General features: G+C 49.6%; 1 protein-coding gene across 1 annotated transcript in view; it reads left to right on the top strand.

Moving 5' to 3' along the window:
* Positions 1-6,312: 6,312 nt before the first annotated feature.
* MDK (midkine) overlaps positions 6,313-18,469 on the top strand; it is a 142,511-nt gene continuing 130,354 nt past the window's right edge. Inside the window, exon 1 of the mRNA XM_069623222.1 lies at positions 6,313-6,549. The gene's annotated coding sequence lies outside the window, so the exon portion shown is untranslated. The remainder of the gene's footprint in view (positions 6,550-18,469) is intronic.

Raw genomic sequence — 18,469 nt, 5'->3', positions numbered from 1 at the left:
TGGAAAACACACATGAAAAGACGTTTTGTGGCAGTGTCGAAAAATCCTGCTTTTTAGGTGAAAGGGATCTTCAGTTTGGGACCTTTGAATGCACCCCACAGGATCTGCAGAGATTCCTGCTCTCCCCCAAATGACCCTGGAGTGAGATGCACGCTCTTGCCCTGGGGCCTCTCTGGAGAGATATCTGAACTGACTCTAGGGGCCCTGTAGAGAGAATCGTGCTCTTACCCCAAGGGCGCTCATTGGAGATGTCTGAACTGACTCAGGAGATTCTGTAGAGGGATATCTGCTCTGTGCCCGAAGTGAGATGCACTCATACTCCCGGCGGGGCTCTTTGGTAGATGCCTGAACTCGCTCTAGGAGCTCTGCAGAGAGATTCCTGCTCTGCTCCGAAGTGAGATGTACACTCTTACACTGGATCTGTGGGGAGATGTCTGTACTGACTCAGGAGATTCTGTAGAGCGATATCTGCTCTGGCCCAGAGGCAGTGGCGTAGGACACACATAAAATCTCAGGGGGACAGGGGACACCTTGGGGACTTTGCTTTTTTAAAATGTATTTATTGTGTTTTAGTCAAAGAACTCGACTTTTCACAACATTAAAATTAAAATAGCAGTACGTATTAAATTACAAATATCATCACTGTATAAAACAAGAGAAAAGAAGAAAAGAAAACAGAAGAAAATTAAAAGGATGCAGCAGCAAAGAACATGTCTTTATATGTTGCATTTCCGGATTTGTCATCTGACTACGAGCTCATGGTAAGAGAGAGGAAATAACAATTACTTCCAGTGGGCCACAGCTAGGACGCCAGCTCGTTAAGAGGCAGATCACCTGTAAGTGGATTCCTGCCAAATAAAGGAGTTGCCGCCTTTTCTACCAACTGCAAGTTGCTACTTTTTTTGTGTGGGGGCAAGGAGACGTGTGTGTCTCTTGGAATGGAAGGATGGGGGTTTCAAAGAAAGAGGAAATCTTGCTTGTACCTCTGAGTAAGCCCTGTTATTGGAGTAGAGGGACCAGGTGTGTGATGTTGCTGCTTTGACTGTCCTCCGGGGGGTACAGCAAACAAGGAGGATTAGGGATAGCAAGCCCACCCCCTTATAAGCACTCCCCAGGTCCGCGGCCGGATGCGTCGGACCCGGGGATGCCCTGGTAGGTGGGGTGTATGTGGACCCAGGGGGGTGGCCAGAGGGGCAGTCCGCTATGTGGGCTGCCCCTCTAGCACTCCCGTGTGGGCCGGGCCAGCCTCTCACGGTGAGTCTGGTCCCTCCTATTCCATCTCATGCTGGCTTTAGAGCATAGCCTTTCTTTGTCTTTGTTATTCTGAATGCAGAGCTGGACTCTGTTCCTTTCTCGTTTAACATTTGCTGCAAAGCCTGATCTATTTGATTCTCTCATATGTTACTAGGACGGCAGAGCATGGGTCCTCTGCCCTGTTACACTATTCAAAGAACCCCTCTGGCCTTTCTTTGCCTCTCCCTTGTCTCACTGCTTGCTTGCTTAATACGTACCTCATTGTTTGAACACTCAACATATTCTCCCTGACACAGCAATGGCAGCTCCAGTCTGTCTTAACTGCTATTTGTTCTGTGTCTTGAATCGGCCTCTTATTTCCGCTTTACTGTCTGCCGGGGAAAGGCATTTGCCAGTCACTGCCATAATGGTTCTACCTGGCCATAAGAGGGCAACAGCTAGCCAATATTGGAAGAACATGGGCATATTATGCCAGAGGCTGGCAACTGCCTTCCTAATGCCTACACAAGAGACACAACTCTTGCCTTTGTTTCTAACAGTAATTCAGTGGATGAAGAAATGCGAGAACACACATATTGCTTATAAATGAAGGGGATGATGTCACACTTGGTTAAGACATTTGGATCACACCAGGAGCTAATTTCCAGCTGCAATTAAGCGATTACCTTTTAGACTTCTGGCTTTAAATAATGTTAGTATCACCTGGAAAGCACAGAGGTTGCTCAACAGGGTTCCTGGAGCACAAGGGGTACCCTACTCGTGGGCATGAATGATTGGAGGGCATTCTTGCCCTGGTTTGTAGCCTGGCCCTTACAGCCATGATGGGGGGAGGGGCCTATTACTTTTGGTCGTACGTACCCTTTGAGGGTGGGCAGACATTGCCTCCTGCTTTAGCCCACTAACAGCTCTGCTTTGCAACTTTATGACACATACCTGTCAGATGGCATGTAACTCAATGCTACTAATGTTATCAGCCTCTGAAGTCTTGAATCCTTTGCCACATCACCTAGGTTACAGGCTTGCCACCTGAGACTTACCCATGTCTGAGTCGGCATCTGTCGCACTGTGGGGAAGACACACACAGAAAGAGGAGGGCACGGTGCCCTTGTGGGTTTTTCACACTTCTTCCTCGGGGTGGGCACAATTCACTCTGCAGAGAAAGTGGCACATTCTGGGCAACATTATCCCACTTTGACAATGTCACCCAAAGATCTAAATTGGCCATTTGAAATACATCTGTCGACTTATTATTGCGCAATCCACACTGATGGGTTTAAGCACCTGTTTAATGTGAGAAGGAAATTAAGGGCATTTGCCAATGCACTCAAGAAGCACAGGACACCCTCTTACCAGCGACATGCCATGTTCACTCATTCTGATCATGAATTGCCATTTATCTGGGGTCATGTCAAAAGTATTTATTTATCTATTACATGTGTAGCATCACGCAAAACCCACAAGCATCAAGGTGCAAAGTAACTGCATGGAGTGGACCACGTCCATTGGCGCAAGTTTTTACTTTTCTGCCACAAAATGGAAGATTTTAGCTTAAAAGGCAGGTGAAATCACATTGCTTTTCCACTCTGGAAGAGTGTAAATACCTCGCGCAATTAGCGTTTGCTGGCGGAATTGACAATGGCTTCCTCTGGACTCTGCCCGCTTTCACCAGGTTTAATTTCCAAGGAGATCCCAAAGGAATCCCTTTCCTTATTTCCAGCATGATAATCCATGCTGGCAGTAAGGCCACATTTGTCTTGGGGAGCAGGAAATACAGGGGGTCCTGGTGTGTCCACTCGGCTCCCGAACTCCACCCAGAAAATGCACGAAAATCCGGCAAATTAGAAAACATGACAGTAATAGTGCTTTCCACCACTTTTTCTGAACCAGTTGACCTGGAAAATGCTGTGTTGCATCGGAAGCTGAATGCATTCCCTCCGCATATTATCCCACTGGAAGATTAAGCCAGGTGCTGAACACAGGTGTTACATATTCCTGTGCACAATCTGCATTTGGAGCATTAACTCACTGGGCTGCCTTACAAATTATATCTCTTCTGGGGCTTTACCGTCTTAACCCCTTAACTGCCATGGGCATTTATGCCAAGGCCTTTTTTGGTGATTTCGGTATGTCGCCATTCAATCCCTTGTAACTTTTTTGTTACATAACATATCTTGGCCAAATGTGGCCCCTTTTTTCCCCAAATGTAGGCAGTCGAAACATTTCAGACTTTGCAGGAATTGTGGGTAATAAATTCAGGGGCGATTCGCGCAAATCAGACCTCTGTGGATTCCCACGGGTGTCCTCTTTTTGGAAATGCTTGCGGTTCCCTGTTTTCCTTGGTGGCTTCGACACCATAGGCCCAAATATGTATGTTGTCCACATGAGCAAAATCTGCTCTGCCGAAAGGCTTCATGTTTCCAGTGGGTTAGCCTTTTCCCTTTGCGCCCAGGTACGTGCACCCACACATGTAAGGTACCGTTTTCATTGGGACACCTGTGGGAACGCAGGATGGTAGGACATTTGTTGTTGGCAGCGTGTTTCGGTGGGTGTCCAAACTAAAATGTCTGAAAATTGTGTTTTTTTCCACCAAATTTCAGAGACATTTCCATCTGCCCACCCACCGAAACACGCCGCCAACAACAGATGTCCCACCTTCCCACGTTCCCATGGATGTCCCGACGAAAACAGTAACTCATATGTGTGGGTGCACCTACCTGGGCGCAAAGAGAAAAGGCTAACCCACTGATAACCCCAATCTAGCAATCTGCCCCCAGGGAGGGCTACATGAGATGCCCCCCATCCATTTGGGGTGGGGGGGAGAGGGCTACCCCCTTTCCACTAACAACATCCATGGTGTTTCAGTGGCCCCCCACCCAAAACAAGTTATAATTTGTTTTATTTTTGTTTCGCCCCTTTCCTAGGGGCAGATGGGCACATGTGTGTGGCCATCTACCCCCGGGGAGGGGGGCAAAACGTACTGCCCCAGGCTTGGGGGCTAGATCTGCCAATATTTGCAGTGGCCTCTCCACCCCCAGCCCAAATGGATGGGGGGCATCTCATGTACCCCTTCCTAGGGGCAGAAATCTGCCCCCAGGGAGGGCTACATAAGGTGCCCCCATCCACTCAGGGTGGGGGGAGAGGGCCACCCCCCTTTCAAACACAAATAATCCTGGTGGTCTAGTGGGTCTCCCCGGTCCACCCACCCCCACCCAAAACAAGTTATAATATATTTTTTGTTTTGCCCCTTCCCTAGGGTCAGATGGGCACATGTGTGTGGCCATCTGCCCCCGGGGGGGCAAAACGTACTGCCCCAGGCTTGGGGGTGGCTCTGCCAATATTTGCAATGGACTCCCCCCCCCACCCCAAATGGATGGGGGGCATCTCATGTACCACTTCCTAGGGGCAGAAATATGCCCCCAGGGAGGGCTACATAAGGTGCCCCCCCATCTACTTAGGTTGGGGGGAGAGGGCCCCCTTTCAAACACAAAAAAATCCTGGTGGTCTAGTGGGATCCACCAGGCCCCCCACCCCCACCCAAAACAAGTTATAATGTTTTGGGTTCTTTTGTTTTTCCCCTTCTCTAGGGGCAAATGGGCACATGTGTGTGGCCATCTGCCCCCAGGGTGGTCAAAACATACTGCCCCAATCTTGGGGGGTGGTTCTGCAAATATTTACAGTGGCCTCTCTCCCCCCCACCCCAAATGGATGGGGGGCATCTCACGTACCCCTTCCTAGGGGCAGAAATCTTCCCCCAGGGAGGTGCCCCTATCCACTTAGGGTGGGGGGGAGAGGGCTACCCCCTTGCAAAAATCCCTGGTGGCTAGTGGCCCCACCTGCACCCACCCCCACCTAAAACTACGTTTTAAAAAAATATATATATATATATATGTTGGTTTGCCCCCTTCCCTGGGGGCAGATGATCACCCATCTGCCCCCAGGGTATTGCCCCCATGCTTTGGTGGGTTGGGGGGGCTGCTTCCCCCCACTTCAAAAGCATACCCCTGCATGACACACCAAACATTCCACCCCCCCCCCCCCCCAGAGGGCTACGAAGTGAGATGCACTCTGGGGCTCTATGGAGAGATGTCTGAACTGACTCTAGGGGCCCTGTAGAGAGAATCATGCTATGACCCCAAGGCCTCTCGTTTGAGATGTCTGAACTGACTCATAAGATTCCGTGGAGCGATATCTGCTCTGTCCCGAACGCCCGAAGTGAGATGCACTCTCTTACTCCCGGCGCGGCTCTCTGGTAGATGCCTGAACTCTCTCTAGGAGCTCTGCAGAGAGATGCCTGCTGTCCCGAAGTGAGATGCACACTCTTACACTGGCTCTGTAGAGGAGATGTCTGTACTGAAGACTCTGGGGTCTCTGCAGAGACAGATATGCTCTGAACTGTGGCGAGGTGCTTGGTCTGACCCTCCGCGCTCGGTTAAGAGACGTCTGCCCTCACCCTGGGTACTCTAAACAGGGAAGACCTGCTCGGGACGGGTGCTAAGAGACATCTGCTTTCTGGAACTCGGGGATCCGCAGTGAGATGTCTGCTCTGACCCTGGAACCTGTGCTGTGGTTGTGTGCTTTAATTTGCGCCAAAGGGCCCTGCAGAGAGAAGTCTACTCTTATACTTAGGGCCCTGCGGTGAGGTGTCTGGCCTGGCGCTCCATGCTCTGTTGTGAGATTCCTGCTGTGACCCTGAGGGTTTGCAACAGGGAGATGCCTGCTCTGATACCGAGGGCTGTGCAGGGATGTCTGATCGGACCCTAGGAGTTGAGAAAAAGCCTGCGGTGACCCTGAGGGTTTTAAGAAAGATGTTAGCTCCGATCCCATGCAACTCTGAGAGAGACGCCACAGGCATGCCCTGCTCTGACTGCTGCTGCTGGATGTTGGAGGGCTCCCGCCTCGCCTCCCCCTCCCAGCCTAAGGTGGGGGAGGAGGAGGCGGCTTCTGCTGGCAAAAGTTTGGGAAAACTACCTTTTGTTGCAGCCGGGGAGGAGGAAGGGGCGGGGGTGGGGGAATGACGTCATTCTGCAAGTTAATTGGAAAGTTTGCCTATATGTGACCAGCTTGAACTAGTTCTGTGGACACAAAGGGGGGAGATAAGGAGCAGAGAGAGAGAGAGAGCGAGAGCTGAGCCAAGCGAAGGAGGCGTGTGTCTGGAGTCTGGACTGCGGGAGCACTTGCACCAAGTTAGTTGCTAATAGGAGTGCTTTAGGCGGAACCCAGGAGTACCTCGGGGCAACCAAAGAAAGTTACAGAAGCCCACCAGCCACAGAAAGGGGGACAGCAGCAGTAAAACAAGTAAGTGCTGGCGACAGAGAACGTTCCAACGACCGCCCGATCCCCGCGAAGGAGCGCAGCCCGAAATCCCACCACCACCACAGACTGTTCCCAAACTCTGACCCCGGAAAAAGAACCCCCGAATCTGCCCCTGAGAGAACCCTAGAATCTGCCCTAGAGAGAACCACGGAATCTGCCATAGAGAGAACCCTAGAATCTGCCCTAGACAGAAGCCTATAATCTGCCCTAGAGAGAGCCCCATAATCTGCCCCTGAGAGAACCCTAGAATCTGCCCCTGAGAGAACCAGGGAATCTGCCCTAGAGAGAGCCCCAGAATCTACCCCTGAGAGAACCCTAGAATCTGCCCCTGAGAGAACCAGGGAATCTGCCCTATAGAGAGCCCCATAATCTGCCCCTGAGAGAACCCTAGAATCTGCCCCTAAGAGAACCCTAAAATCTGCCCTGCACAGAACCCCAGAATATGCCCTAGAGAGAACCTTGGAATCTGCCCCTGAGAGAACCCTCAAATCTGCCCTGCATAGAACCCTAGAATGTGCCCTAGAGAGAACCACGGAATCTGCCATAGAGAGACCCCCAGAATCTGCCCCTGAGAGAATCCTGGAATCTGCTCCTGAGAGAACCCTAGAATCTGCCCCTGAGAGAACCCTAAAATCTGCACAGAACCCCAGAATATGCCCTACAGAGAACCACGGAATCTGCCTCTGAGAGAACCCTAGAATCTGCCCCTGAGAGAACCCTAGAATCTGCCCTGCACAGAACCCCAGAATATGCCCTAGAGAGAGAACCCTAGAATCTGCCCTAGAGAGAAGCCCACGATCCGCCCCTGACTGAACCCCAGAATATGCCCTAGAGAGAACGCCACTATCTGCCCCCGAGTGAACCCTAGGACCTACCCCTGAGTGGACCCCAGGATATGCCCCCAAGTGAACCTCAGAATAATCACTAGGGCCAACCACATAATCTGCCCTAGAGAGAAGCCCAGGACCTGCCCCTGAGTGAATCCCAAAATCGACCCTAGCGAGAAGCCCAGGATCTACCCCTGAGTGAACCCCAGAATCGGCCCTAGAGAGAACCCCAGGATCTGCCCCTGGGAGAACCCCAGAATCTGCCACCGAGAGAACCCCAGAATCTGACCCTGAGAGAACCACGCAATCTCCCCCTGAGAGAGCCCCAGAATCTGCCAACCTTCCACGAGCCTTGGTGGAAACAGAATCTGTCCAACTCATCAGAACCCCAGTACCTGCCATACTGAGAACCCTAGAATGGACCCATCTCCCCAGAGGTAACACCATAAGCCTCCCACCCCTCACTGCACCCTGATGAAGGCACTCCAGAGAGAACCCTGATATCGGCCCACCACACCCGACTGTGGTATGAACTCCAGAAGTTGCCCTAGCGACGACAACCCCATGACCTCCTGTGACTGGACACCTCAGAATCTGCCCACGCACCCCCACCGAGCCATGCGATGGAACGCCAGACCCGGCCCAGAGAAAGGGCCCCCATTCCCTGTCCCTGAGCAAGAGTCCGGTCACCTGACAGAACGCGGGGCTATAGGTGCATCGACCCCAGAAGGAGGACGGCATTTGCCGGCCCAGATCGAGTGATAATCCAACCAACCACACCGATCCCCGAGAGACCGCTACATGCAAGATGCCAGCCCCGGAGGTCACCCCGCCCCCAGTGAACTGCCCGCGAGACCAGTCAAGAGCCTTTCCAACCCCCCACTTCAGAGAGACCCGGCGAGGCTGCCCATGCATCTCTGCCCAACCCCGAGAGAGAGCACCCTAGAATTACCACAACGAGCGCTCAGAGATAGCACCCCAAAAGCTATACAACTCCACCCGAGCTCAGCACAACCTCACATTGCCCCAGGACCTGCCCGCCCACTCTGAGCCCAACTCGGCGAAATGACTAGAGAACGCACCACGGGGTCTTGCCTGACCCGCCTAGTGCTTAGAAACATCCCTCCGTGAGCTACCCAAGCCCGACGTTTGCGCCCTACGTCTGGCTGCTCCCCCCGCCGATCTGACAGACCCCCGCTGACCTTGCTGGGGAAGCCGCGTGACTTGCTTGGACCCTCGCATGCATGCCCCCTCGCTCTCTTGAGGTGTTAATTTAACATCAGGGCAGCCCTAAACGCCGACTGCCAACGACTGGACCCCGGAATCAAGCCACACGCCTCAGAGATCGCTTTTACCAATTCTGTGCGTGGAACACGGATTGGGGGGTCTTTGATACCCCCCTCATCATACCATAAAAAGCTGTTCCGCCGCTTTCACCAAATTGCATTATTCTGAACCATGGGGCCAGGGAGGGGGTAGCACAGGTACCACCTGGAGCTCCTTGTCGTGGGCCATGTAGGGTATGGACGTGTTGGGTTTGGCCCTGTGCCTTTAAGAATACAATGGGCGGTTCCCGGCGCCGCCCAGGCCCCGCTGGGGCGCATCGGATGCCACGCAGGCTGCAGGGGACCGAGGCACTGGGCCTGGAGCATATTGGGGGAGACTCGGGTATATGGGCAGCGACCTGGGTACAGCTTGGTGCATTCGGTCCTTGGTGTCTAGCACAAGGACCATATGTGGCATACATTCCAATGCGCGTTGGGGAATGTCAGGGTTCCACCTTGGGAATTTTGGGGTGTGACCCTGAGCACGAGTTTAAGCACTTTTGAGTGAGACCAAGTATCAACTTCTTTTGAAAAGCAGTGCTTAGCCCTGCGCTCACCTTCTCTTCTGCGTGAAAAGAGGCCCAGGGCAGCCTTTACCGCCTCGTGGATTAACACCACACTGTAGGAATTGTGTGGGGTGGAAGATGAAGCGGGGAAGATGCTTGGCAGGGCTGTTGCTAGGTCTGGAAAAGATCCGAGGCTAGACTACTGTCGGGACTCGGGGCTAGCTCGCCTTTTGGTTGTAGCTCCTGAGCTTCTATCCGGGGCTACAACCAAGAGACCCAGGGCTATGGCCCCCTCAGAGGAGGTGGTTAGGGAGAGCCCAAGTACCATATAGAGGAGATTGGGGGAGCCAGGAGCCACCCAATAGAGGTAAGGGAGAGACCACATATCACCCAGAGGAGGTTGATGGTAGTACATTGAACACCCAAAGGAGGTAAGGGTGAGCCCACATATCATATAGAGGAGTTTCAGGGGAGCAATGGTACTATCCCAAGGAGGTTTGGCAGAGCCCATGTTCCATCCAGAAGAGGTTGGAGGGACCCAAGTGCCATCCAGAGGAGGTAAGAGAGGGCCTACATATAACCCAGAGGAGGTTGCTACGAGACCATGTACCATCCAGATGAGGTAAGAGAGGGCCCACATATCATCCAGAGGAGGTTGATAGGAGACCATGTACCATCCAGATGAGGTAAGAGAGGGCCCACATATCACCCAGAGGAGGTTGATAGGAGACCATGTACCATCCAGAGGAGGTAAGAGAGGGCCCACATATCACCCAGAGGAGGTTAATAGGAGACCATGTACCACCCAGAAGAGCTAAGAGAGGGCCCACATATCACCCAGAGGAGGTTGATAGGAGACCATGTACCATCCAGATGAGGTAAGAGAGGGCCCACATATCACCTAGAGGAGGTTGATAGGAGACCATGTACCATCCAGAGGAGGTAAGAGAGGGCCCACATATCACCCACAGGAGGTTGATAGGAGACCATGTACCTTCCAGAGGAGCAGGGGTGTTTCTAGGTCTGGAAAAGATCTGGGGCTACACTCATTTTGGGTCTGTCGGGGCTAGCTAGCCTTTTTGGTTGTAACCCCATAGCTTCTATTCGGGGCTACAACCGAAATACCTGTGGCTATAGCCCCCCTAGCACCGCCTCTGCAGAGGAGGTAAGAGTGGGCCCACATATCACCCAGAGGAGTCTGCTGGGAGTACACGCACCATCTAAACTATCATATATCAAGAGGAGGTTAGGGAGATCCCACATATCACCTCGGGAAGGTTGATGGGGGCCCATTGACCCGCTAAAGGAGGTTAGGGCGGGAGCCCACCTAACATGTAGAGGAAGTTGAGGGGAGCTAAGGTACCAGCCCAATGAGGTTAGGGAGAGCCCATGTTCCATGCAGAGCAGGTTGAGGGGACCCAGGTGCCATCCAGAGGTGGTATGGGAGAGCCCACATATCACCCAGGTTAGGTTGATAGAAGCTGACATACCATCAAGAGGAGGTTGATAGGAGCCTACATACCATCCAGAGGAGGTTGATAGGAGCCCACGTACCATTCAGAGGAGATTGATGGGAAGGGCCCCCAATCCAAAATAAGCGGCTTGCACATAGATTACTCTGGCATCAATATTGACGGGACCTCAATACCAGTACTAAAACATGTCAAAACCTTAGGATTATATCTTGACTCTAACCTAACTATGGCAAAACACATCAATGCCTTAACTGCATCCACTACTCATTTCTCTCAGTCGCCAATTCCTGACACCTTCTAACTGCATCACTCCAGCCAGGGCCCTCATCTTATCACAGCTCGACTACTGTAATGTGCTACTACTGGGCACCTCAAACCTTAATAAATTACAACTCTTACAGAACAAAGCTTTGAGAGCAGCTCTTGGAATCAGGAAAACGGATCACATCTCTAATATCAGAAGAGAACACCATTGGCTACCCATCAAATCCAGAATATCTTCAAAACTCTATGCATCACTTTCAAATGCCTCCACAAAAATGCTCCCATCTACCTCAACCATGCGATCACCAAAAAAGAAACCACTAGAGACCTCAAACCCAACACCCAAACACTGCTAACTATACCCTGATCCAAATACACTCGAGCAGGGGGCAGTAGCTTCAAATTCCTAGCTCCTAAACATTGGAACACTACCAATAGTTATAAAAAATGAGGAAACACTCTCAGGATTCAAAAAACGGCTAAAAACTAGACTTTTCAATTTACATTAAATACAATACTAAAAGCCTACCGAATTAATGAGGTTTCTGTATATACCCTTGTGTTGTAAATATTGCGCCCATGCTGTATTTTACTTGTATATAACTATTATCACTACTGTGCATTTCTCTGCAATGTAATTTCGCCATACTGGCTACTTTCTTATGCATTAACAAACTGTAACCTCGCAGTGATACCTAAGGGCCTTGGCGTGTAACAAATGTAATAAATAAATACATAAAATAAATAAATAAATACCATGTAGATGGAGTTGAGGAGGACCAAGGGACCACCCTAGTGACGTACATGTTTAGCTTGCTAAAGCCATTCCAGGGACCACCCGTGGCACATGGGATGGGACAGGGCACTACCTGGACCAGCCAAACACATTGGGCTACCCAAGTATAGCTGATCTGTACTCTGGTATCTTGCAGGGCAGATTGGGGTGACCCAGAAATCACCTGCTCTGTGCTGTGGAAGCCTCTGTGCCATTGTGGTGATTTTTAGTGGCACATTTACAATTTGGAGCATGTTGGTGCATGCCCACGGGCATCAAAAGCACATTGGGGCCTGCTTGTGTTCCTTTCAGAGAAGCTTTCTTGGCCAGGGTACTACCCGGGGAACATTGTCCAAAGAATCTTGTCCGCGACAGGTCGGGACAGACCTTGGTAGCACTGGGATAACATTGGGACAGAGACATGTAACATACGGTGCATATTGGGAAATGACCAGACCCTGTCAGTGGCCCCTGGAGTTGGGGGCAAGGGAGAGCCAGGGCATCAAGCTGTGGATTGGTCAGAACACCTTGGGGTTCCCCGGATATTATGTGTTGGGCTTGTGGTAGCGTGGATACACCAGACGGGGTATATTCTTAAGGATGTAGGTTAGGGATCGCCAAGGTACTGTCCTGTGCATGTTACTGGTTCCAAGGGCCCTTTTAGAGCCTGTAGGCCATATAGGGCTTAGGCCTGATTGTGGTTCTGTCGCATGCTAGATGGTCCAGGTTCTGTTTGGAGGATTTCGGGGTGACCCCGGTACTCCTTAGAGCACGGTGGGTGACCAAAGTACCGCTGCAGGTATTTTGGGTAGAACAGGCACTGTTGGGAGCATGTTGGGACTGGCCCAGAGATCCTAGCATTTTATCCTTCAAAGACGCCTCGAGCCAACCCTGGCCGCTATGGTGACACACCTCTCGGAACACCAGGACTGGGGTGCCCCAACTCATCTCTGCTTGGAGATAAGAGTGATTCGAACTTCTGGTAGGCGCAGTGCCGCCTGGGACTGTGCAGCTCGAGCCACCTTCAATCTAAAAACACGGACTAATCGCGGAAACTGAGCCAATGAGGAAGCTTCGCGTAAGAGGGCCTGCTCCACTCAGCGTGGATCTTGTCCACATGTCGGACGGCTACTGATCTGCAGCAGGGTGTCCCTCATACATAGGGGCGGGGGGGTCACAGAGTATAGCAAATCTACCCACTTACTTCTGTAGGGCAATGGGCTGGGGCCCGGCCTTTCAGAAGCTCTTTGCTGAGTTTGGACCCCCCTTTCCATAGAGGAGCAGCAGTCTGCATTCAAGAGGCCTGTGTGGGCCGGAGAGGGAGGATGAGGTCGCAGAGATCCGTGTAAATGTCTTTTAAACCGGAGGTTGGAAACAGACAACAGGGATGAGGGGCGCCCGGGGTGATAGGCCCTCGAGCATCCTTTGTTCCTGATGCTTAAGCAAGTGAAATTTAAGATAACGCCCCGCCCCCTCCACTCCCACTGCGCCTTTCAGGGAATTCCTAGCGTCCCCTTCTGGATGGGCCACTGGGAGGTCAGGCATTGTCCGGGTATTATCCCAGCATTGCCCCTTCTCTGCTTTTGTGATGCTGGGAGTGCCTTATGTGGAGGCTCCTGCACGCCTTTCTTGGCTGAATCGGGCAGCGCTGAACAGGGAGCGAACATGCGGGCAGGGTGGGGCTCGTGGGGTGGCACGGGGCAGCCCCTGCTGGGGTAGATGATCTGCCGCCATCTTACTTTGGACCACATTGGATGTTATAGGTGCACCGTCCGCAGACCAGTATTATTGTGTTGCATTCTTTATTTGGTTGCATTCTGGTTCGTATAGTTTTGCTATTCCCATCATACATGTCATTCACCCATTTGTATTTTTTACGTTCTGGTATTTGCAGTTTTGTTCTTTCCATTGTAAATGTTACTCATTGGTTATATTTTGTTACATTTTGGTACCTGTAGTTTTGTTTTTCACCGTATACATTTCAACCAGTCCCATTTATTTTCTTTGCAGTCTGGTACTTGTAGTTTGGTTTAGGGGCGTCATTTCAACAAAATGCCAGGGGTAGTGGAAGTGACATCACATGACCTTTGACCTTTGACAAGATCACAGGAAGTGCGATAGAACATGACCTTTCACCCCTTTAATGAGTCTAGCAATTATTGTATACAATTCCAGAAAGACTAATTATTTGTGATTCTTATTCTTTCTTATTTAGGGTCACTGCCCAAAATGTTACACTTGCGGAACCCCACGTTTTATTTTAAGAGGCCTCAACCTAAATTCCATCCTCTCCAGAAACAAAGAGCCACATGGCACTGTCCACATCCCAGGAGCTTCAAAGTAAAAAAGAAAAGAAAAAATACCTTTTTTTAGGTGTGGCCAGGGAGACCACAGGGGTAGCAAGGAAAACCACTTGCAACCCCCAAATAACGTCCTTGATTTTGTTCTCTCCATTATAAATGTCTCTCATTGTTTATATTTTGTTGCCGTCTGATACTTACAGTGTTGCTTTTCTCTGTATACATTACACACATAGGCATTAATTAATCTACAGACTTGTCTAAAATACTAAGCAGGTCTATAGTCTTGAAAGGACTACAGCCCGATAGGATTTATATGTAACAATATCCTGACTTGCTTTCAAGCAGGAACTGTTTAACTTTCTGCAAATGAGTTAAATCCTGTCAGATTGTTCTGTTTTGTTTTCCTTTTTTCTTTCTTCTTGATTGCTTTTTTGATTATTTCAATTTAACTAATTTTCTTTACCTGTGATTTGTCAGCTCTAAGGATCTAATTTTGTAAATACATGTATCTTTTATCTGTATATACCCTCAACAAAATCTTGTGTATGATTTTGAATAATGTCATATGTTTTTTAATGGTTTTCTTTTTTCGAATCTAAATATATTAAAACCTCAACTCAATCTGAGTATGCTTTCACTTTGTTGCTTCCCCTAGTGACCCCTAGGGCACAGATCCCACCCCTCCCTCCAAGCTTACCATTTTTCACAAACTAAATGGCAATGCAATGAATATTGCTCTGCTTGTGGATCTCTTTCTTGTTTGTTAAAAAATACATTTCACACATTCCCATTTTATTGTTTGGATTCTGGTACTTGCAATTCTGGTTTTCATAAATTGCAAACATTGCTCTATACAAGTCCCAATAACAGAGGATAGCACAGGGGCAATGCGCTGGTCTTGGAAGCTAGACCACGCAATGCAACAGAGGTAAGGATCCCGGATCCGCGCTTAGAAACCGAACTCAGGTATGGTATTAGGTGCGTTATAAAAAAACTGTTAAAATAAATAATAAATCAAATAACAGAACATTATACATTTCATCCAGTCTTCTTGTTTTCTTTGCATTCTGTGACTTATTGTGCACATTTATCAAATGAAATGCAAAACTGAATACAAAGAAACACATTTATCGTCATTTGTCTCGGGAGGATAGCTCAGTGGCAAATACTCGCCTTGGAAGCAACACAGGTTCGATCCCCAGGTCCGCGCTTAGAAACCTCTAGGTATAAAGCGTGTTATAAAAAACCTATCATATCGGAAAAGCCAACCGATTATTTTAATTGTTTAAAAGTTTATTTAGATCAACAAATTACATCAAATACAGACTGTTTTATACATTACAAGAAAGCGTAATCCATACACAATATTAGAGGCCTAACAATGCCACAACAGGCATGAACTCAACCTATAATTTGGGAAAAGACAGTGTGTATGTATATATATATATATATATATATATATATATATATATATATATATATATATATATATATATATATATAATCATATTCACCCAAAGTATGCAAAAGAAAAAAACACTTATCAAACAGACTAACCATATAGTTCAAGAAAGGGGCCCAAAATACCTTTCAGTGTATCAAGGTCCTCTTTACACTTCTAAGGGGTCTTCTCAAACGTAGAACGAGGCAGCATGTCTTGGATCCATTCCTCGATGTCAAGTCTAGTGGTTGACTTCCAGGCACACAGAATTAACTTCTTAGCCATCATACAGCCCCTGAACAGCCAGCCTTTACACACTTTGGGCAGACCACGCACCAGCTTGTCATCACCCATGATAAAGACAGAAGCCTTCATGGAATATTGGTTTGCAGGATTAGAGTAAGTCTTTCAGATATCTCTCTCCAGAATAATTTTGCCTCGGGACACAGCTTAATCACGTCTAAAACCAGGCGTCCTTAGCGGCACCCGTGAGCAGACCAGGATGCTAACAACGGGCCTGTCATTAACGGGCCCGTTGTTAGCATCCTCCCCATTCCCATTGAGCACTATGGGGGCTCAAATGGGAATGAGGATGTACCGAGTCCGGGTTCCCTGAATGGGGAAATACCGGGCCCTCCAAGGTCGGAATGGCCCGGTATTTCCCCATTCAAGGCACCCAGTACCCGGTATGGGGGTAGCCATGCTGCTAAAAGCAGCATGGCTACCTCCATACTTGTAATGAGGCCCTAGAATTACATTGGGCCTCATTACGAGTTTGGCGGTAGCCGTGCCCTTATTAAGGGCACAGCTACCACCAAACTCGCTACCGGCACCCGTGAACGGGCCATTACCGGCCCATTACGAGGTGAATGGGCCGGTAATTGCCCATTCGCGGTGCCGGTATGGCCGGTCTCCCGATCCCCATTCTGCCCCATAGGGCAGAATGGGGTCGGCAGCATGGTTGCACCGTTAATAATGGTGCAGGTGCAATCACGAGTTCTGCTCGCGGGTGCCGGTCTGCATGCCTGGTCAGACCACGTGTGCAGTCCGGCACCGACAAGCAGAACTCGTAATGTGGCGGAGAGGTAACAACGGTGCCGGTAGCACTACCAGCGCCGTTGTTGCCTTTCCACCACATTTGTAATGAGGTCCATTGGGTTTAACTGGAGGCCGGTAGAGAATGCGCAGGAGTCCTCTCTGAAAGTCCACAGGGGCTGGGGAAGAGGCAGATGCATGCATTTTCTGAAGTTCTGGATGCCATTTTTGGATCATTGTTCTAGCCCCTCCCTGCGCCCACGTGTGGACCTTTGTGTGCAGTTCAAAATTCTTTGTCTGGATCCAGTTCTGGGGGCTGCACCTGGAATATCGGATTTGGCTCCAAGTCTGGGCATTAGTTCTGGATGCCCGATTGGGATAATTGTTTCAAGCCCTGGATGCTTTATCTTCAGTATTGTGCCCACTTCTGGATCTTGCATCTGCAGTATTATGCACAGTTCTGCGGGCATGGGGGGGGGGTTGCATTTCTAGTATTGTGCCTAGTTCTAGAGTCTAGGTCTGAATAATTGTGTGCAGTTCTGGAGGTTGCATCTGTAGTAGTATTGTTCTCAGATATAGAGTATTGTGTGCAGTTCTGAAGTCTGCATATGTAGTATTGTGCCTAGTTCTGGAGGCCAGGTCTGGAGTATTGCGTGCAGTTTTGGAGGAGAGGTCTGGACTACTGTGTGCAGTTCTTGAGGTTGCATGTGTAGTTTTGTACCACGGTCTGGAGGCCAGATGGGAGGTATTGTGTGCAGATTTAGTAGTTGCATCTGGAGTATTGTGCCCAGTTCTGGAGTATTGTGTGCAGTTCTGTAGGAGAGGTCTGGACTATTGTGTGCAGTTCTGGAGGTTCCATGTGTAGTATTGCACCCAGGTCTGAAGGCCATATATTAAGTATTGTGTGCAGCTTTAGAGGTTGCATCTTGAGTATTGTGTGCAGTTCTGGAGGCTGCCTCTGTAGTATTGTGCCCAGTTCTGGAGGCCGGCTCTGAAGTATTGTGTGCAGTTCTGAAATAGAGGTCTGGAGTATTGTGTGTAGCTCTGGAGGTTGCCTCTGTAGTATTGCGCACAAGTCTCAATGCCAGATCTGTACTATTGTGTGCAGTTTTAGAGGTTGTATCTGTAGTATTGTGCCCGTTCTGGAGGCCAGGTCTGAAGTATTGTTTGCAGTTCTGGAGGAGAGGTCTGGACTATTCTGTGCAGTTCTGGAGGTTGCATGTGTAGCATTGCACCCTGATCTTGAGGACAGATGGGAAATATTGCATTCGGCTTTAGAGGTTGCGTCTTGAGTATTGTGCCCAGTTATAGAGACTGGGTCTGGAGTATTGTGTGCAGTTCTGGAGGAGCGGTCTGGCCTATTGTTTGAAGTTCTTGAGGTTGCCTTTGTAGTATTGCATCCAGGTCTGAAGACTAGATCTGTACTATTGTGTGCCTTTTTAGAGGTTGAATCCGTAGTATTGTGCCCCATCCTGGAGGCCAGGTCAGGGGTAGTGTGTGCATTTCTGGAGGAGATGGCTGGAGTGTTGTGTGCAGTTCTGGATGCTGTATATGTAGTAATCTTACCACTTCTGGAGGCTTGTCTTGAGTATTGTGTGCAGTCCTGGAGCAGAGGTCTGGACTATTGTGTGCCGTTCAGATGGTTCCCTCTGTAGTATTGTGCCCAGGTCTGAAGGCCAGATCTGTACTATTGTGTGTAGTTTTAGATGTTGAATCTGTAGTATTGTGCCCTGTTCTGGAGGCCAGGTCTGGAGTATTGTGTGCAGTTCTGGAGGTTGCATGTGTAGTATTGCACCCACGTCTGGATGCCAGATGAGAAGTACTGTGTGCCGATGTAGCAGTCATCTGGAGTATTGTGCTTAGTTCTGCAGTATTGTGTGCAATTCCGAAGTCTGCATATGTAGTATTGTGCCTAGTTCTGGGGGGCAGGTGTGGAGTATTGTGTACAGCT

The sequence above is a fragment of the Ambystoma mexicanum genome, chromosome 11 (assembly GCF_040938575.1).
Source record: "Ambystoma mexicanum isolate Mex_15411 chromosome 11, UKY_AmexF1_1, whole genome shotgun sequence".
NCBI classification, from domain to species: Eukaryota; Metazoa; Chordata; class Amphibia; order Caudata; family Ambystomatidae; genus Ambystoma; species Ambystoma mexicanum.
Note: the sequence above shows the minus strand (reverse complement) of the source record. Positions and strands in the feature narration are given on the sequence as shown.